This window comes from Sus scrofa, chromosome 4 (genome assembly GCF_054392235.1).
Source record: "Sus scrofa isolate SSC_HxYL_T2T_F1_AM1 chromosome 4, Sscrofa_HxYL_maternal_Yorkshire_Landrace_v2.0, whole genome shotgun sequence".
Taxonomy (NCBI): Eukaryota; Metazoa; Chordata; class Mammalia; order Artiodactyla; family Suidae; genus Sus; species Sus scrofa.
In genome coordinates, this window is record NC_139386.1 from 23,997,120 (window position 1) to 24,019,128 (window position 22,009).

The 22,009-nt window shown below is 35.2% G+C and overlaps 1 long non-coding RNA gene across 12 annotated transcripts in view; it reads left to right on the forward strand.

The window, feature by feature from the left end:
- The window catches only part of LOC102168185 (uncharacterized), a 131,834-nt gene extending 109,857 nt beyond the window's left edge, over positions 1–21,977 (forward strand). For 3 of the 12 annotated variants that reach the window (XR_014842984.1, XR_014842976.1, XR_014842980.1), the window contains 2 exons: positions 1,779–2,666; positions 2,818–4,961. This is a non-coding gene — a long non-coding RNA (uncharacterized LOC102168185). Of the gene's footprint in view, positions 1–1,778; positions 2,667–2,817 lie in introns of all 12 variants that reach the window. The other 9 variants (XR_014842982.1, XR_014842986.1, XR_014842985.1 and 6 more) reach the window with 8 other exon arrangements.
- Positions 21,978–22,009: the final 32 nt, after the last annotated feature.

The window sequence follows — 22,009 nt, forward strand, 5'->3', positions numbered from 1 at the left end:
AGATGCCTCACTTCTAACGTTGTGCATATATTTTATTTTTCTTAAAATAGAAAGTCATTTTATTGCCTCTTTGTATTCCCCAGTTGCTAAAATAAAATGACTTTATTGAGCTCCATTTAAGTATATTTGAGCTATCAAGTAAAATACAGGTTCTAAGACATCTTAATCGTCAGCCAATTCCTGCAGCTGGGTAGGTTTTAAGAAACATTTTGATAAAATCTTTGTTTTAATTTTTTTATATTTCCAAAGGAGTAAAATGAGTTTAATGAGTTTAATGCCTGCATATTTGAGGACCGAATTACAATAGTAAGCAGAAATGTATGCTCCAGCTAATATTATTTTACAAGAGTATGCTTTACACTACCCTCTTTAGAATTTGCTTACGTAATAGTGCGTAAAGGAGTAAAAACAAATGTATGTTGACAGTCCACATTAGCTCCCTAAACTTGAGTTAGGTTTGAGTTTTCTCTTTAACTTCTATTTTCAATACATGTCTAGAAAGCATGATAAAATTGAATAATAAACATAACTGTCACAGGTGTCCTGCCAAATAAAACAAGGCATGTTATTACTCATGCCAGATAATTTAAATTCATTTTTAAACAAAAAAAAATTTGAAAAGTAGACAGCTTTTGAATGGGTATGCCAAAAGTCTGTGCTCTAGTTTTCTTGGCGTTTTATAGGTTTCCCAAAATGACAATTTTTTTTTTTTTTTGTCGTGCATTCATCAAGTATGCAGTTTCTACTATGTGCAAGGCCCTGTTATGGGTGGTCACACAAAGGGATAGAAGGGGTGAAGATCCCTGCCTTTATGAAGTTTACATTCGAGTAGAGAAAAATGACTCCCCCCAAAGCAGCATAACTACCAAGAAAATGATATATTATATTGGAAGGTGATGTTGATAAAATTATATAGCAGAGCAAGAAGAGGAAGGGCTGGATATGAGTAGTTGGGTGGCGACATTTTGAAGGGCACAGGGAAATTACACAAGGTGTACAACCTCTTAAATAGCAACCAATAGAAAATGCTGTTTGTTGTTGTTTCTCATAGCCAGGGTATAAGGATTCAGGAACCAAGATTCCAACCAAGGTTGGAAATAGGAGTGTGATAAGTGTAAGGAAATGAAAATAGACCACAGTGGCTGGAGGTTTGTATGTATGTATGTATTTAATGTTTTTATTCAAGGTGAAGAGTACATGGACATATGGGTAGAAGCCAAATTGTGTTGGGCCATACAAAGTTTGAATTTTGTTCTCTGTAAAATCAGAAGGTTAGAAAAAATTTGAGTAGGTAGATAAATTAATAGTATTTGAATATTGGGGAGATCTTTTTAAATGGCTGGTGTAGAGTTAGGCTAAAGTCAAATCACTGAGAGAATTTAGGGCCTATTGTAGGAGTGATGGAAACAGATGTCTGTAGGGGAATTGGGCTATGCTGCTGGAGGGGAGTTGAAAGTTAAGAGAGGAGACAAAATCCCTGATGAATGGGATGCTGCAGATGAAAGAAAGTGGAAGTAAAACATAGCTCCAAGTTTTCCAGTTTGAAAAGCTGGTAGATAAATCTGGCAGTTTTTGAGATAGATAGCATGTGGGGTACAAGGTAGGGATGAAGAAATCGTACTTTGCTGTGGAAAGCCAAGATAAATATTTAGTTGTAGATGGATTTGAGACTTTAAAATGGAGATGCCAATTACGTAGATGGATACAAGATTAGAAATCCCATTTGGACACAAATTTGATTGTAACATGAATAAATATTGTTTTACTTTTCAATCTAGGAAACAGAAACGAGAGCCAAAAATGAGTCTGAAAAATTCCTCCTTAATTAATCCTTAATTCAAGCAGAGGATTTGAATCTACAAAAGAAACCAAATATCTTTCCTGAGATAAAGATGAAGACCAAAAAGAAAAGGAGGAAAAGGAAGAAGAAGGAGGAGAAAGAAATTTGAAGTAACAGAAGTTAAAAGAAGAACATTTTGCAAAGGAGGAAATGATCTCTTCTGGGGTTAATACTCTCAACAGTTTTAGTAAGGATCACGGGAAATTTACATGGATCTGTGTTTCACGGTACCTGACATAAATCATTGGTGACCTGGAGAAGAACATTTTCAGTAGACGTAGACCAGTTTGGAACCAGTGTGGGATAGACTGAATTATGAGTGGAAAGTGAAGAAGTGGCACTGTCTCTTTAGATACTTTCTTTAAAATCTTGGTAATGTATAATAAAGAAATGCAGTGGGAATTAAAGGAAAATATGGGGCAAAAGAACGATAACGTTTGGGCTTTTGCTACCTGATAATTTCTATTCATTACACATCTGTCAGAGAAAAATGCATCGTTTTAAAAGGTAAGGGCTTTTGAAGTTAGACAGCTAGACCAGATCTTGAACAAGACATTTAACTATACTAAACACCAGGTTTTTTATCTGTCATGTGTATGTCCTGTCTACTTCACGGTTTCTTGAGAGGATTAAATGGGAGAACCTGTGTGGAACATTTAGCACAGACTTTGATTAGCAGTAAATGCTCATTAAAATTTGCTTCTCTCTTTTAATATGTTTTATTTAAATTATGTTATTATTTCCCTCCAGTTTAACATGGCAAGTAACTGGTCAAACCAAAATTCACCCCAAGATAAATTTAGAAGAATCTCTCTCTGTGGTTAAAGTAAGTAACTTTTAATTGTATTTTCAGAAAACAAATTATTTTCTCCATTTATTTTTTGTTTGTTTTGTTTTAGGTTTTTTTTTTTTTTTTTTTTTTTTTTTTTTTTTTTTGTCTGCAAAATGTTTTCTATATTCCTAATCATGGCTTACAGGATACAGGATTTGGGACAATTGTTTTGAACATAGAGGTTCAGTCTTGAAAAAAGGTTGAAGTACTTCTACAGATTACCACTAGAGGACAGAAGAGAGTCAGACACTTTCTGAGAAGAAATATACTCTGGGACTAGTTGTCTTTGATGCTGAGACCTGCTTCCCTACTATGGGAAACTCAGATACCAGAGACAAATAAATAAATAAATTAAATTAAATTTGTTTTGCTTAAGCTCATTATTTTTAAGTTATATAATGCAGCAGAAATTTTTCCCTGAGCCAAAGTTTGTTTTCATCTCAAAGGTTATAAGAGAACAATCTTCATTTTATTATTCTGCACTTATATTCCTATTATAGCTCTCAGCTCAGCATTATATTATTTGTATTTGTTACCATGCTTGTCATCAACCACTATTAAATGTAAAATTTTTGAAGGCTAGGGCTACGTCTTGCTTGGGCAGTTTTTTAGTTTAGCAAACTCTCCAGAGATTCCATTTCAACATTCATCATCATCAAGGAGAAAGACAAGAGCAAGATAGTCCCAAATTAATGATTAGAAAATCAGAGATAAAAATAAGGGGCATTCACATACCTCTTTACATTTTATGGGCTCAGGTGTGTGAAAAAGTCAAGATCAAAGGCAGAAAAATCAGTGGTTGTGTATTTAAAGTGTAGTCTCTTGAAGAAGGAAATATTTATTCAGTGTGTAATGTGTCAGTGTTACATGCCTTGATGTGCATTATTTAATTTATTAATCTCAATAACTTGGTCAGATATCTCACTTCATTTTACAAGTGAGGAAACTGACATAAAAATGTTTAGCAAGTCACCTAATATCTCAGAACTAATATATATTACAGCTGTTAAAGAAATGTCACACCAGAAAACAATGAGAAAATAGAAATTGATTCATTTTCTAACACTACTGCCAGTAATAGGGGAGAAAGTATAGACCAAGCCCCATCTTACAAGGGTGATATGAGAATATATGGATTATGAAATTAAGAAAATCACTTTTTAAATATCACCATTTTTTTCTAACCTAGACAATATGAGGTTGCATTTCTGTAATATGTTGAATGAGAAGAGAATCACTAAATTACCAGTATGGTAAATAAGCAAAGAATAAAGCAAAAAAAAAAAACAATTATTTTCAAATTATTACCTCCAAACATGTGTACATAACTTTACATTAACTCTCTTTTTGTGAAATAAACTATAATTTCTAACATCATTATGCACTAATATAAAACATTTTAACATTATTTAGAAGGTGAAAATTTAGAAATATTTTAAGTACTCAAAACTTGGAAATTTTCCAAGACGTCAGGATACTCTACACTATAGAGCTATTATTGATACTTGATTATTGAATATAACCACATAAAAGATTACTCAGTGACAAACAGTACAGAATCAGAACCGAAGTTCGAGTAGTGGTCTCTCCACTACTTTTTTATTTCTTTTATTTTTATTTCCTTATCTTCCATGATCATTAAAATCTTTCTCAATAAGAAAAATCCATAATTTTGAAAATAAACCATATAGATGCCATACAGTTTAAATACATTTCCCTATGTTTCTGTTTCCAGGACAGGACTCTCCCATGTCTCCTGGTACAGATGCCTCTGGATTTTCTACTATATTATAATTAAATTCTTAGAGTAGATTTAAAGCTGTATTTTGAGAAAAATCCTAGAAGCAATCCCATGACATTATTAAGCATAACTGGCTTGTTACAATGTCTAACTGGACAAAGAGGTAACACTCTTAGATTTTATAACATTGTATCTTCTCTCTGAGGATACATATCTGAACTTTAGAAAATATAAACCATCCTTCATTATTCTAGAAGACTTTTGCCATGAACTGCCTAAAATCAGTACTAATCAAACATGTATTGAAAAAGTTGTGAGCAGAGAATGCTTTTATAAACATGCCAGGGGAAGACTGGGATGGGGTGTAGTTTGGAGAGAGAAGAAAGATTTTACTCTGTTACTCAATATCTTTTATGAAAATATCTATGGTGAATGGTATCTACAGGATATCCAGATTCTGAAACTATTCTCCTCATGTGACTACAGTGTCATAAATGGGAAATGGACATATGGCCTATGGAATAAAGTTTTACCTTTTTGACAAGATATTTATGGTCTTAACAATCTGAACCCAGCCTGCCCTTATATTTTTGCCTCAGACTTTACGAAGCTCAGGGAAAAATTAGTTCTTAATTATATTTGCTATCTCTTTTGCCTAAAACTGCTACTTCTGTTGTTATTAACTCTTACTAATAAGATTTATTTTTACATAATATACTGTATGCTATATGATTATGAGTAATTCTATTTCTTACATACTGAAATGATAAAAACAAAGGAATGAGTAGTTCTCCATCTAGTAAAGAAATATATAATATAAAAATGTTATTATTTATATTAGTAAATAAACACATATGTTCAGAATACATATACATCAAATTCTTCACCTTTCTACCTATTATATTTGCAAAGTACCAGCTAACAATTTATTTGCATGCTTACTTCATTATATATGTTCACCTGGAGAAAGCAGATATAAATTTTAATACTTAAGCTTCTTCAAATCATCTTTTTCTAATGTAGTATTTTATCAGAAATGATTTTGATAAGAATGGTAAAGCTAATACTTCTCAGTGGCTAAAATTGCTCATCACTCATCACTCCGGTATGGTTCTAATTTTCTTTTAGAGACTTTCCAAACCTATAGGAAGGAAATATGAAGTGTGGGTACCTGGTAACTCTACTTTGTGTTTCCATTCCTGAGTGCTCAACACTGTCTCTAGTCTGTCTGGGATACAATCAGGTCTGATTACCAAACAATGGATACTCATTAAATGTTCTCAGTTTCCAGGCAACCAAAGCTGTCAGTCAGCAGAGGCCAAACAGAAGATTTTCCAAATATTCCTTTTAAAAAAAAATCCTTTAGCACATCCTCTTTTTTCTATGAACGCTATTTTTCAGGTACTTTTCAGGCCTGGACTAGATTGATGTAACTGTCTCATAATTGATGTTCTTGCCTTCGATCCCTTCCATCTGAGTTCTTCCCTTATAAAAAAGTAAATATCCTTTTGGTTATTGCTTTTAGTATTCTGTATATATCTATAATAACCCTTATTCATATAGTGTAATTATTTGTGAGCTATCTCTACTGTCAACTGTGATCTTAGTTTCTTCAAGCCATGAACATTTTTATTGTATCTGAAATGTCTAAAATATCTGCAGTCTATAAATCTGCAGTTCCCAATAATGATTACTGCAGTGGGATGGATGAGGGTGGGGATGGACGAATAAGAAACTGAAATATAAATTCTCCTACGGATAATTTATGTTTCTTAATCTGATTCATGTTAAGCAGCAGTTCTCCATGAATTTTTCAGGTAGTTTCATGGGTTTTCCAAGCAAAGGGCGTCGATCCTCTTTTCAAGGAAGTTTGCGTGGTAAATGTTCATAGAAGCTAGAACTACTACCTACCTCCCTTTAGTTCAGTGGGAAGACATTTCTGATCACCCTAATAGAATTTGTCCCTTTCCAAAGTCATTTGGAGTAAAAAAGCGAAGATAATTTGTATGAAGTTTATTTGCTGACACTCATCAGTAAGGGTAAGGTTTTTCTCTTTCTCCAGAGGGAAGAATGAATAGGTTGCCCACAGTCTTTGGAATAAGATCAAAATCAGATCCTAATTTTGGAATTCCTCTTTTGTATCTGTACCTGCATAATATTCAGGTAACACTTGGCCTTGCTTGTAACAGCCAAGAAGACTGAATCACGAGGATCAGAGGTTAGGAATTTATTCTGGCTATGCCTTTGTCTAAGTAAGAAACTGTCTCTAGAAGTCTAATTTCTTGCAAGAAAGGTGAACACTCAGACCTTTCACAGCTTCTGAATCAATAAATTAACTCTAGCACTCTAAACTAATCTGCAACCATTATTCTTAATTATGTAAGCATTGTACTAGTGAGTACAATTAGACTCATTGGATCATTTCCCTTTATACTGCCACTTTTTAAAAGTATATTTTAAGTTTTTTAGAGTAGATTTATGTCCACAGCAGAAACTGAGAGGAAGGTACATAGATTTTCCCAATTACCCTCTCCTCTCACACATGCTTAACCTTTCTCATTTTCAACATCATTCAACATAATTGTACATTTTTTTGGTCTTTTGTCTTTTTGAGGGCTGTACCTGCGGCATATGGAGATTCCCAGGCTAGGGGTATAATTGGAGCTGTGGCCACTGGCCTACACCACAGCCACAGCAATGCCAGATCCAAGCCGCATCTGCAACCTACATCACAGCTCATGGCAACACTGGATCCCAACCCAATGAGCAAGGCCAGGGATCCAACACACAACCTCATGGTTCCTGGTTGGATTAATTTCCACAGCACCATGATGGGAACTCCCTAAACATACATTTTTTTTTTTTACACCAAAGATGAATGTGCAATTACACATCATAATCACCCAAAGCCCATAGTTTACCTTAGAATACTCTCGGTATACATCCTATGGGTTTGGACGCATGTATAATGACACATATCTATCATAGCGTCATAGAGAGTAGTTTCACTCCCCTAAAAATGCTCCATGCTCTGCCTATTCATCCCTCTTCTTGGCAATTTCTGGTATATTTACTGTTTCCGTAGTATTGCCTTTTGCAGAATGATCCAGTTTGACCATATCCTTGCAAGCATTTGACATTTGCCTTTGTTACTTTTTTTTCTTTAACTTTAGCCATTTGGATAGATGTGTAATGATGTCTCACACTTTTAATTTTCCTGTGCTTATGCTTATTTGCCATCTCTATATGTAATCTGTAAAATGTATATTCCTCTCGTTTGCCAATTTTCTAATTGAAGTGTTTGTTTTTCACTGTTGAGTTTTGAGTCTTTATATATTTTCAATATGGTCATGGTTTCACGTGATTTGCAAATATTCTCTCCTATTCTCTGCATACCTAGAAAAATTTCACATGTTCATGCTATATAATTCATTCATACATTATTGGATTCAATTTGTCGATGTTTTGTTGATAATGTTTGGATGTAAGTTTACAAAAGAGGTAGGTGTGTATGTCCCTCGGGTGTGTATGGGCATTTTTTGTCTGCTATTGGCATCACAGTAATACTGTTCTCATAAAATTGATTGCAAAATATTCCCCCCTCTCCTATTTTCTGTAAAAGGCTGCTTAATATCTGTTAATTCTTCTTGAAATTTTTGGTGAAACTCTCCTATGAAGTGATTTAACCCTGGGGATTTCTTTGTCCCTGTGGATTTAATTTACAAATTTAATTCCTCTTGTGCTTATAGGACTATTAAGTCTATTTCATCTTGATTGGGTATGGTCCGTTAAGGCTTTTAAGGAATTGGTTCATATTTTCTAAGCTTTTGAATGTATGAGTATAAAGGTCATAGTGTTATCTTCTTATCCTTTCAGTGGATGAAGTATATGTAATGATATCCCTTTTTATTTTTCATTACATGAGTCTGTGCCATGTTTTCCCCTATGGGAAACCACATTTTCCATATCTGTGAAATGCTATCGTCAAGTTTCTCAATTTTCTTAACCCCACAAACACCTTAAATATGCAATTAAATGCCACTTTTTCTATGACCTCCTTTTCTATTTGTCAGATTTCTTCTTCCATTCTGTAGTCTTCCAATATTTCTTATTGTCAATTTTTAACTCACTGAGAAATATCAGGAAAATCCATTGTTCAGACTAAGCTAAATTATTAGATTTGTTGTAGTAAGGAAGAATACCACCTTGACAGTATTACTGGTGTCTCTGAAAAAAAATAAAAACTGTTTCAAATTTCTCTGGCTTCAAGCTATGACTTATTGTGTTTGTATGTATCTCTTTTCCCCTTCTTGTCTTTCTTCTGAATATCAACCTTTCCTCTGAAATTTGAAAAACTGGAAGGCTGGCAAAAAAACAGTTTCCAAAAGAATCATAATGACAATTGCCTGAATGGTACTAAACCCTCAATCCTCAGCAATAGGCAAGGAACAAAATTTTCCTTTTTTTCCAACCATAGTTTTTATAGCAGTTAAAAGATGAGGGAAAGTTCTACCTCAACCAAACCACAAAAAAAAGTACTTCTTCTGTTCCCTCACTCTGTATAACTCCAGTACTGTTTGACTCAGGAGCGATTGGATCTTTATAGTTGCTTCCTGTTGTACCTGAGCTGAATGAAATTATTAATCTTTGAATCAAACTATTCTCTTTTCATATCTCAAGGTACAAACATTAGATGAGAATGTTTATATGATTTTATGTCTTTGGGTTATTTTTAACTTATCTTGCAAAGCAGAGAATTAGTTGGGAATGGGCAAATTTTATGAAAACCACTTTTTATTTCTTGCCATAGCTAGAAAGAGAGACTTAAAATGAGTCTTGATAGGGAAAGTGTTTTATTTTGTTTATGATCCTATCTTCCAAAAGCAAGCATTTCCTGGAGCTAATTTGCAGCTAATTTATTACTTTATTTTTTAATGCCTGTTCCTCGTATTGTTGAACATAGCTTCAGAATAGTTTGCTCTGTTACAATAGTGTTTAATATGATAATATACATTGCTCTAGTATTATTTCATATATGTGCTGGACAAAGATGTAAGTTTTGGTTTTATGTCCATATAGCCACTGTAATAGTGAACTCATTTGTTATAATTATTTATAATTGTGATAATTATAATTACTGTGATAATTTACCTGACTGTTTATTCTTCTACACAGTGAAGACTTATAGGGCAAAGGTTGTCTTATCCATATTTTCCGGCCATTTGATGATGGTCATATAGATATAAAATACAGAAAATATATTTATATTTGCAGGCAAAGAGGATAACTACACAATTTCATAGCACAAAAATTCAAGAAATAATTTCTAATCTAAGCTGAATTATATCACTTTCTCAAAATAGCTCAAAATACAGTTTAGGCTAAATCTGACTTAAACTGCATGGATATTTCTGCCAGGACCAAAAATTACTGAGGTTTCATTTCTATTCTTCATTCTATACTATTCTAACCACAAGTGAAGTATTTAAGATAATTTAGAAGTGAGAACTTTTTTTTTTTTTTTCCTTTTTTGGGCCACACCTATGGCCTATGGAATTTCCTGGGCCAGGAGTTGAATCAGAACTGCAGCTGAGGTCTATGCCACAGCAACACCTGATCTGAGATGCATCTGTGATCTACATCACACCTTGTGGCTATATGGGATCCTTAACCTACTGAGCAACAGCAGGAATTGAACCTGTACCCTCACAGAGACAGTATCAGGTCCATAATCCGTTGAGCCAAAACAGGAACTCCTAGAAGTGAGAACTTAATTGAGGATGTAAATGTCATCCCAGGAACCCCTCACACTCAACATGCCTTCATGTACAAAGCAGTCAACAAATACTCTGTGTCCCTATGGTCCATTCAGTAGTAAAGAAAGTATTAAGAAAAAAAAAAAAAGTGATCCCAATATCTTGCGTGCCTATTTGAAATTCAGTTCAAGGAAGTTAAAAATACATCCCAGCTCACAGCAAAGCAAACCATCAACAAGACAAAAAGACAACTTACTGAATGAGAGAAAATATTTGCAAATGATATGACCAATAATGGATTAATATCCAACATATATGAACAACTCTCACAATCCAATATAATGAAACTGATTTAAAAATAGGCAGAAGAACTAAATAGACATGTTTCCAAGGAGGAAATGCAGATGGTAAATAGGCATATGAAAAGATGCTCAACATCACTAATTATCAAGGAAATGCAAATCAAAACTACGAGATGTCACCACATACCTGTCAGAATGGCTATCATCAAAAAGAATACAAATAACAAATGTTGGCCAGGACATGGAGAAAAGGGAAACCTTTTATACTGTTCATGCAAAAGTAAATTGGTGCAGCCACTGTGGAAAAGACTATGGGGTTTTCTTAAAAAAACTGAAACTAGAACTACCATATGACCCTGCAATTTTATTCTTAGATACACACACACACACACACACACATACACACACACACATATGAAAAAAAATGAAAACACTAATTTGAAAAGATAAATGCACCCCAATGTTCATAGCAGCATTATTTACAATTGCCAAGACATCAAAACAACTTAAGTGTCCATCAACAGATGAGTGGATAAAGATGAAATACTACTCAGCCATAAAAAAAGAATGAAAAATTTCCATTTGCAGCAACATGGATGGACTTGGAGGTCATTATGCTAAATGAAATAAATCATAAAAGATAAATGTATGGCATTGCTTATATGCAAAATATAAAAAACAAAACATACAACAAACTAGGGAATATTACATAAAAGAAGCAGACTCACAGATACAGAGTACAAATTAGTGGTTACCAGTGGGTGGGAGGGGCAATGAAGTTGGAGGAGTGTGAGGTTCAAACTACTGGATGTAAGATAGGTTCAAGGATGTACTGCACAATAGGATTATAACTAATATTTTGTAATAACTGTAAATGGAAAGTAACCTTTAAAATTGTATAAAATTAAAAAAATATATTTTCTAATGTCCTAAAGACTTATAATTCAGTTTTTCTTAGAAAATAGATGAAGCCCAGCATCTCCAGCTAGTCTTTCTTTTATGTCCAGTGACATTTTGTTTTAGAAATTTAATCACTTAGGGGAATATGACAGGTGGAACAAATATAACAAAAGTAAAGAATGTATTTTAGAATAAAAATATAATAATCCTTGAATCTGCCTTAGCTATAAAAAAAGAAAGGAAATTGTGTATGCTATTTGACACATGATTTGTATTGAAAACTAGGAAATGAGAACACTGCTGATACAAGTACTTTTGAATATTCAGGGTCTGAACTGCATTTCAAACTATAAAAACAGGGAACATAAAAAATAATATAAGCTTAATTACTATCATGATATTAAAATATAGCATTAGTTAAACGTCATATATGTTGTCTTCAATGTATTTTTCAGTTTGTCAACTTAAAAGTGAGTTTCCAGCTCTTTAGTTTAAAAACATATCTTTCCTATGATGTTCTGCTTTTTTAAAATGTATGGTGTTAGCCAAAAACATATAACTCTGTTATTCAAGATTATATTTACATGAAAGCTATTTTAGATGTTTTTGAGGGAAACACATGTATTAAAAATCCCTCTGCCATTTTATGAAGCATTTCCTAAAATATGAAACATGTGACCCTATAAATTATATGTAATTTTATTAGATTCATTTATGTATAGTTTCATATGCATATATATATAAATATATATATGGGTACACACGCACATTCACTACACATATAAGTATACAAATATATTTGTAGAATATCCAATTAGTCCAGGAAGGGTTTTATCTTTTTTTTACTGAATATTGGGAAATTGGCAAGAATCTTTCACCCATTAATTATATTGTATACAGATAATTCTACATATAGTAGTTGTATAACAGTAACATATCTTACTATTAATATCTTATTTATATATACTATTAATACTAAAATTAATCCTTGAATTTATTATAATTTCCTTTTATTATTATTATTTGGGGGGATTCCACAATGTTTCTTATCTAGAATCTCTGTTTACCAAAAAAGTTTCCTAGGAGTCATAATCAAACACAACTAGTGGGCACACACTGTGTTTTGCAGTCTTTTCAGTGCTTTATATGAATGATCTTTTTGTCCTCCCCGTCATGGTAGAAGAAAAACACAATTATAACCACCTTGTACATAAGAACCCTAAGCACTGAGAGGTTAATTAAGCGGATGTTTAAAGAGCCTCAGCAAGTGGGAGCCAGAATTTGAACCTAGGCGACCCATTTGCTTAAAGTGATGTTCACAGATTATATATATAACATCAGTGTGTGAACCTCTCAGAAACCCAAAGGGTATTGCATAATCATTTACAATTTGTTTCCATATCCAAAGATTGTGTTCCAGGTCCTGACTGACAGCGTATCTGCTGAGTCCTTTCTGGAGATGGGAGGAGATCAACTAAGTGATTTGCATCTGAAGGCTCATTCTTTTCATCTCTGACACAGAGACTATTTTCTTAATCTGGTTTATTTGCAGGGTTTGAAATTAGACTACGTAAAACATTTGATATACTTTCAGGCTTTAGATAATTATGAGATATCATTGAGTAATAAGAATAAATTAAAAAACAATGATAATAATTTCCCTTGGATATGAAATCTTCTGCCCTTGCTAATTAGCTTAATATCCCTGCTGTTTTCTTTTTAAATATATTATTTCTAAAATTTAGGAAAATAAATGTGAAAATTGAAAACTGAAACAACTTTGTATGCAATGATTACTAACTATAAAAATTCAAAATATGAAAAAATAATATTATATGCTTGGCTAAAAGTCAAAGCGATTTCATTCTCTTTGTTGGGCCCTAATAAATAATGGAACATATTTGTAAGTAATACCTGAGATGTTCAAAATTGTCAGAGGCAAATCTATTTTTTAAAATAAAAGTTTTCTAACAAAGCTCAAATTTTTCTAATACTGGTGAAACTAAAATAGGGCTCACATAGCAATTCGTTTGGTTTCTTGACTTTCTTCTAATAAAGGTATTCTTGAATTCACTAAAAAAAAAGCATTGTCACCTTAAACAAGCTCTTAAGATGTGCTGTGCCTACCACTTGCTATAGAAGATGTGACTTTCCTTTCTACCCTCTTTTACACTCAAAATGATTGTCACTGTTGACTTCAAATCATTACATTTTTTCATGCAGACTGAAAAATGAGTTTTAGTTTCTAAATACTAAGTGGCAAGAATGAAATATTTGTGGTACATGATAGAATGTTTGTAATGATAGAACTATATATAAAGTATAAAAAACATATGCATTCATCTCATCTAATTTATAACAACTGAGACAAATGATCTCAGGTAGGGAATAATCAACTTCAAGTTATTATGTTCTGTGAGTGACAATTAAGTCCATTTTTTTCTGCTACATTAAAAATATATATATATATATATATATCATACGGAGGAGTTCCCGTCATGGCTCAGTGGTTAATGAATCCGACTAGGAACCGTGAGGTTGCAGGTTCGATCCCTGGCCTCCCTCAGTGGGTTAAGGATCTGGCATTGCCATGATCTGTGGTGTAGGTCGCAGACACGGCTTTGATCTGACATTTCTGTAGCTCTGGACTAGGCTGGTGGCTATAGCTCCGATTAGACCCCTTGCCTGGGAACCTCCACATGCTGCAGGTGTGGCCCTAAAAAGACGAAAGACAAAAAAATAAAATTATATGGAAAAAGGCCAAGTGTTTCAGACTCTTGCTGAGGTATGGATATTCAAGGATACAGATGCATGCTATGTGCTAGATATTATACACTAGATGTGTAGATTAATATATCATTTTATTTCTAAACTTATCTCCCCCCAATTGAAGTAACATGTGTGTCTAAACCAAGTCCAGGAGTATAAACTGAGCAAAATTACTGGAAATCACTTGACTTTCTGTTAAATTGTCTTGAGAAATGAGAAATCCTTTGTATGACAAATGGGAGTAAATTTTTAAGATCATCATTTTCTTATTCCCTTTGTTAATCAGGAAGAATAAATATCCCTTATGCAAGGCATTGTGGTAACTGAATAGAAAGTATGGTGAAAGCAAGATGAACTTAAAACTTAGAGTAGATTCAGAGTATATTGACAGCTTAAAAGGAAAAATAGGACAAGCATAAAAATAATCTGAAAGTTGCAGCTGATCATCACCACCTGTCAACTTATTCATCTTCGCTGACATCTATAAAGTCATATATCCGTAATTAAAATACTAAGCAGTAGATGAAACTATGATATGAATTGGAGTCACCTACAGAACTTTAAAAAAAAAAACCTAATGCTTGTGTACCATCTCTAAAAATTCTAATTTAGTTCCTGTGGTGTATCATTTTAAATATGAAATTTATAATACCTCTAAGCAATTATAATTTGTAGCACTAAGGGAACCCTTGACATACATGTGCAATATGGAAAAACATTATTTTACAACCTTGTACTAATACCGGCTTTATAATAATTTATAAATCATAATATATATCAGGTAGATACATTTTAAGATCTAAGATTCAATGTCAAAGCTGCAAAAGGCCAAAACCTATAATTTTTCTTGTGCCTTTATGTATACTTCTTTTCCCACTTCTTAAGACATCCAAATGATCAATCTGAAATCTCAAGACTGTTTACCTTAAGTAAATGAAAAATCCTTCAAGTATGAATTCTTCCTATATCACATACAACATTCTATCTTTTGTTTTAACCATTTGTACCTTTGTATAATTTCCTATTATAAAAGACTTAAGGACAGAAAGGATTTTCATTGTTTTGGTGCTGATGTTTTGTTCTTTCATGGTTTCATATCTTTAGTATCTAGTGATTACATTACTTGCAGTAGATTCTGAAAATTTGTTGAATTAATCTTAGTAAAATCTCTGAAATCCTTGTCATTTAAGTTCCTGTACATTGTTATATGTGCTATGTCTCAGTCATATTATAGTTATTTGAGGACATTGTAGCCAGTTACTGACTGTGAGTTCCATGAAAGTAAACAATATCCCTTAATATATTATAAGAATTCTCCCCTATGGCTGGCATATATCTGCAGCAAATAGAAATGGTTTATATGTAGAAGTAGTTTACAGTGGGGTAGCATTCTAAGCATTTATTAGAGCATCACCAGCTATTAGCATAATCAGTTTTGAAGACACCAATTAGAATGGCAGAGAGTAAGTTAACTTTAATTTCAAGATATATTTTTAAACTGCATTATTTAAAAACATTATCATCCAATTAATGCCCTTATAAAGTATCATAAATAATATTTAGTTAAATCACAAATAAATATTAGATTACATACTGAAAATTTTATGTTCTTATACTAATCATTACTGAACGATGAGTAATGATGGAGTCACAGGTTTTTATTTGAAAATTCTATTTAAGCAAGACAAATTTACACTGAGAGTATATAAAAGTGAATATTTATATACAATGAAATAAAAAGGAAAATGCCCAGTAAACTGAAATAATATGCTCATGAAAAAACTTAAGAACAATCTATCAAATAATCATTTCTTATAGTTTGAAGTCTTTAGTTATTCATGTTGAATTTATTTCATTTCATAGTCTAATGAGAAAACCTTTGCCTTTCTTGCTGCTGTCTGCTTATTTCAACCTCAATAAGTTTTCTGTTTAAACACACTATGAATTGATAAACACTCTCTTTTCTGATCATGCTGAACACACTGAGTCATCAAAATGAATACTTTTGTTTCAGGATGAGACTCACAAAGCATATGCCTCTGTGCATCTTGAAAATAGAGTTTTCAGTTTTGCTGAATTGTGTAACATTTTGTTTAATAGTATACTCTTAAAACACAAAATCCTTATTCTTATCCTACAACTATTTTCCTTCTTTATCATCCTTACACCTTAGGCGGTAAAATAGAAATGTGTGTGTTGATATTAAAAATACAGAAAGGTGGGAGCTCCCATCGTGGCACAGTGGTTAATGAATCCGACTAGGAACCATGAGGTTGCGGGTTCAATCCCTGGCCTTGCTCAGTGGGCTAAGGATTCGGTGTTGCCTTGAGCTGTGGTGTAGGTCGCAGACGCGGCTCAGATCCCGCGATGCTGTGGCTCTGAAGTAGGCTGGCAGCTCCAGCTCTGATTAGACCCCTAGCCTGGGAACCTCTCATATGCCATGGGAGCGGCCCAAGAAATGGCAAAAAGAAAAAAAAAATACAGAAAGGTTATTATGACATATACTCCTAATTAAAACAAAATAAATGATATTTTTAATTATTGTTAATTTGGCATAATGTCTCCTATTTTAACATAATTTATATGCCAAACATCCAGTAACTTCCCACATGATGTACTAAAAACCATCTCCTCTGGTATAAGTGGCTTTCAGGTATTACAATTTAGTTAATTAATTAATACCAGTCAGCTAGTAATGCAGTTCAAATTCCACTCTTTCTTCATTTGTAAAAGCTTACATATTATTGTTTCCATTCTTTTTATTGGCGTATAGTTGAGTTACAAGGTTGTGTTTGTTTCTGTTGTACATATATGTTCTTTTTCAGATTCTTTTCCCTTAGGGGTTGTTGCAAAATATTGAGTATACTTGCCTCTGCTATTCAGTAGGTCCATGATGGTTATCTATTTTATGTGTAGTATGCATATGTTAACCCCCAAAGCCAAATTTATCTCTTCCCTTATCCCCTTTAGAAATAGTAAGGTTGTGTTCTGTGTCTGATATTTTTTTCCGCTTATATTATCAGCTAGTGAGGAAAGTATGTCGAAGTCTTCTGCTATGATTTAGGATTTATCGGCTTTAATTTTTCATTCTACCAACATGTATTCTACATTTTGAAGCTGTGATAGTAGCTACATACAAACTTAGAATTGTTATATTATTTAGTGGAATAATTATAGAATCATTTTGTAATGTTTTTCTTTATTGTAATATGTCCCCATGTGTCTCCTTTGTCTCATGCTGATAAAACTACACCGTTATCCATATTGTAGGGTGTGTATGGTATGCCTTTGTCCATTCTTTGATTTACAGTCTGTCATAGTCTCCATCATTATCACATGTCTCTTTTACGTATAGCAGAGGCTGTTTAACAGTTTTTATCTGTGAATATGTCTTAGTACTATTCATGCATCTTGAAATGTTTCTTAAATTTCTTCTATTATTTTTCTTTCTCTCTTCTTTCTTTACATTCTATTTGGGGTTTTTTTTTGGGGGGGAGTTTTTTGTTTTGTTTTTATTTTTAGCTTAAATATTTCTCTTGACCTCTCTTGGCCCTACTTCCAGCCCATTAGTTCCACTTTCTTATGTTCAATTTGGTATTAATCTCACATACTGAGATTTTAGGTTCATTTATTACATTTTCAAATTATATATTTTTTATTTCATATGACCTTATTGATCCCAGTTCCCTAGTAAATTCTCTACCTTATCCTCTTTTTTCTTGAAAATATTGATCAGCTATGTATAGTTTCTTATAACTGCAATAAGTGGGCTGTTTGGGGTTTATTTACTTTTTTTTGTTTCTCTTTTATTTTTGATAGGTTAGTAAATGACAATTTTTAATTGAATGCTGGGCATTTTGTAAGAAAAATATAATGTAGGCTTTAAATAATACAATGTCCCTTTAGAGAAAGCATTTTATTCACTTGTAGTCAGAATAATGGCAGATTAATGGCAGATTAAGAAACTAAGCTGGCCTGAGATGGAGTGAATGCTCTTGCCAATGCACAATCTACCTTGGGTGCACCTTGCTTTTGTGTATATCTTTATAAGGTCCCATCTGAGTCCCAAGGGGACTGATCAGAGTACCCGCACCTCTTGGCATGTCCTAAAGCGTACATTTTATCTTCTCATCAACAGAAGACTTTAGAAACAAAAAACAGAAAACACTGTCTTTATACATCCTATTGCCTTGCTTCTCATCCTTCTACCTAGTTTATATCAGTAAATTTGTTTTCTAGGAGAAAACCACCATAGGTATGAGTTGAGTTGCTGGAATCTATTCATGACAAACTTGTATTTCCAAATTTATGACTGCTCTTGCATTCTCAACTTTATCTTCAATTTTTTTTTTTTACATTTTTTAAATTCATAAAACATGACCTTAGAAGGGTTTCTCTACCTATGCCTGTTTGCATTAAGAATTGGCAAGTTGAGGGGACAAGATGGCAGAAGAGTAGGGGGACACACTTGCCCTCTCCCACAAATACAACAAAAAAAAACACATCTACAGGATAAATGACTCACACAGAACAGCAACCAATCGCTGGCAAAAGAACCGAAACTCCAATAAAGGCAAGAAGTTCGTGACATTACTGGGCAGAACGGGAGAAAAGAGGAGAGTGAGAGAAGGTGAATCCGAGCTGGAAGGGCGCTCCCGAAAGGGAACTGAGGAGGAGAAAGGGATTCTGCACCCGGGAAAGTCACCTACTCGGGGAAAGATCAAACGAACTGGAGGAATCTCAAGATGCAGAGAAGAGTGTAGCAGTAAGTTGGAGTTCTGAAAAGCGGATCGAGAACCAAATGGACCATCTGAACTACAGGCACAGTCACCAAAAATTGAGATGCCTGGGTGGGGGCTGGGCACCGAGACCTCGGCTCCGGAGGTTAGTCCCCGGGAAAGGGCTGGGGGGGAGGGGTGGAGCGGAGACTGCTTGGGAGGTCTAGAAACCGGTCTGTCAAGTTTGACGGGGCAGAGACTAACTGGGAGACTAGAAAGCAAAGCTGTTGCAGAGGAAGGGAGCAATATTCTAGGGGCAGGGAAGTGGAAAGCCACATCAGAGGGAACCTGGGAGAAGAGCCTGGTCTGCACCCGTGCTGGGGAGGGGAGAAAGAAGGGGTGGGTCCCCATAGAATACTCCCCACGCCACAGCAAGCTTACCGGCCCGCTAGCTATCAGAAAGCTGTGCTTCCCAGTGCATCCCTTCCCCCCACCCCCACCACCCCCCACGCACTCACCGGACCTGGGGCTGCCTGCCATCCAGGAGGGCTGGCCTCAACAATTGCCTGAAGCCTACCACTGTAGGGGCTGTCCCTGCACAGGCCTGCTTGCCCTTTGCAGGGGATACACCTCCGTGGAGCAGCACCAAACACCACCAACCCCCGAGAAAAGGCCTGCAGCCCAGAAAAGCTAGAACAAGCCTGGCCAGGCCTTGAAAAGATCTGCCTAATTCTCGGACAGTCTTTCCGAGTCGGCCTGCCCTGAAGAAGAGCCTCGTGGGTTTGCAGTGGCACAGCTAGCCGCTCCAGCTCTCGGGAGGAGCCACACTCCCGTGGAACAAAGGCACAGGACTGCCAGCTCCTGGCAGGACCCCCCACACCCCAGAAAAGCTACAACAAGCCTGGCTGGGCTGTGAAAAGATCTGCCTAATTCTGGGACAGTCTTTCCAAGTCGGGCTGCCCTGGGGAGGAGCCTCGTTGGTTTACAGCGGCCCAGCTAGCTGCCCCAGCTCTCGGGGGGAGCCAAACTCTCACAGAACAGCTGCATAGGACTGCCAGCTCCAGGCAGGGCCCCCCACACCCAAGAAAAGCTACAACAAGCCTGGCCGGGCTATGAAAAGATCGACCTAATTCTCGGACAGTCTTTCTGAGTCAGGCTGCCCTGGAGAAGAGCCTCTTGGGTTTTCAGTGGCCCAGCTAGCTTCTATACCCTCGGGGGGAGCCACACTCTTGTGGAACAGCTGCAAAGGATTGCCAGCTCTCTGCAGGATCCCCTGTAGCCCAGAAAAGCTACAACAAGCCTTGCTGGGCCGTGAAAAGATCTGCCTACATTCTCAGATAGTCCTTCCAAGTTGTGCTGCCCTAGGGAAGAGCCTCTTGGGTTGTCTGTGACCCAGATAGCTGCTCCAGCCCTCGGGGGGTGCTGAACTCCTGAGGAACAGCTGCCCAACACTGCCAACCCCCTGCAAGAACCCCACAGCCTAAAAACACCAGAGCAAGCTCTGCCTGACTGAGTGAAATCTGCTACCATCGTGGTGTGGGTCTCCCAGTCCTGTCTGCCCTCAGGAAGTCCTCCTTTGCTTCAAAGAGACCCTATTAGCACGATCAACACTCCAGAAAAGCCACACTGCCTCAAAAAAGACTGACCAACAACACCAGCCCTCAGGAAACATTCCACGGCAGTGACAAGGCAAACACTGCCCAGTCACAGAGAGTATAACTCCCCCAGGAGAAAGAAAACAACAAGCAAGATGAAGAAGCTGAGAAACCACCCCCAGTCAAACCAACAGGAGAACTCACCTAAAACCGTCAACAATGAAACAGATCTCTGCAGTCAGACAGACCTGGAGTTCAAAAGAGAAATAGTGAAAATACTGAAGGAATTAAGAGAAGATATGAACGGTAATGCAGATACCCTCAGAAAGGAACTAGAAAATATAAGGAGGAGCCAAGAAAAATTAGAACATTCAGTTGCAGAGATACAAACTGAACTAAGGGCAGTAAAAACCAGAATGAATAATGCAGAAGAACGAATCAGTGATATGGAAGATAGAATAATGGAAATCACCCAATCAGGTCAGCAGACATAAAACCAAATCAAAAACCAGGAAAGCAATATAAGAGACCTATGGGATAATAGAAAGTGGGCCAATCTAGGCATAATAGGAATTCCAGAAGGAGTAGAAAAAGATAAGGGAATGGAAAATATATTTGAAGAAATTATCACTGGAAACTTCCCAAATCTAAAGGATACTGAGTTCAAGATACAGGAAGCACAGAGGGCCCCAAACAAATTGAACCCAAATAGACCCACACCAAGACACATAATAATAATAATGGCAAAAGTCAGTGATAAAGAGAGGATCCTAAAGGCAGCAAGAGAAAAGCAGCATGTTACCTACAAGGGAACCCCCATAAGGTTATCTGCTTATTTCTCTACAGAAACTCTACAGGCCAGCAGGGAATGGCAAGAGATATTTAAAGTGCTAAAAGGAAAAAATATGCAACCTAGAATACTCTATCCAGCAAGAATATCATTTAAAATAGAGGGGGAAATAAAATTTTTTTCCAACAAACAAAATCTTAAAGAGTACAGCAACACAAAGCCCAGGCTAAAAGAAATACTGAAAGGACTTCTCTAAACCAAAAAGAAAGGAAGGAAAGGGAAGAAAAAAGAAAAAAAAAAAAGAAGAGGAAGAACTAGGACTGAGGAAACTGCAGTCAGAGAGCAGTCACTCAAATAAGCCAGCATACAGATTTAATCATGAACATGCTTCAAACAAAATAAAATTAAAAATAAAAAAGTGTCATCAAATCATAACATGTGGGCAAGGGATGTTAGGAAATAAATAGACCCTTTTTGTTTGTTTGTTTGTATGTTTCTCTTCTTAATTTTAATATAGTAATCAAGTGTTTGAACCTACAGGACCATCAGGCTAAAACACATAATCATAGGAAGGTGTTAACGTACTTAAAAAACAGGGCAACCACAAGCCAAAACCAAATATTGCATTCACAAAAAATGAAAAAAAAAAAACAAAAAAAAAAACAAAAAAATAAAACAAGCAGATAATAACTGGAGACAGTCCAACAAAAAAAAAAAAAAAAAAAAAAAAAGAATGGAGAAATATAGAATCACTGGAACACGAGGT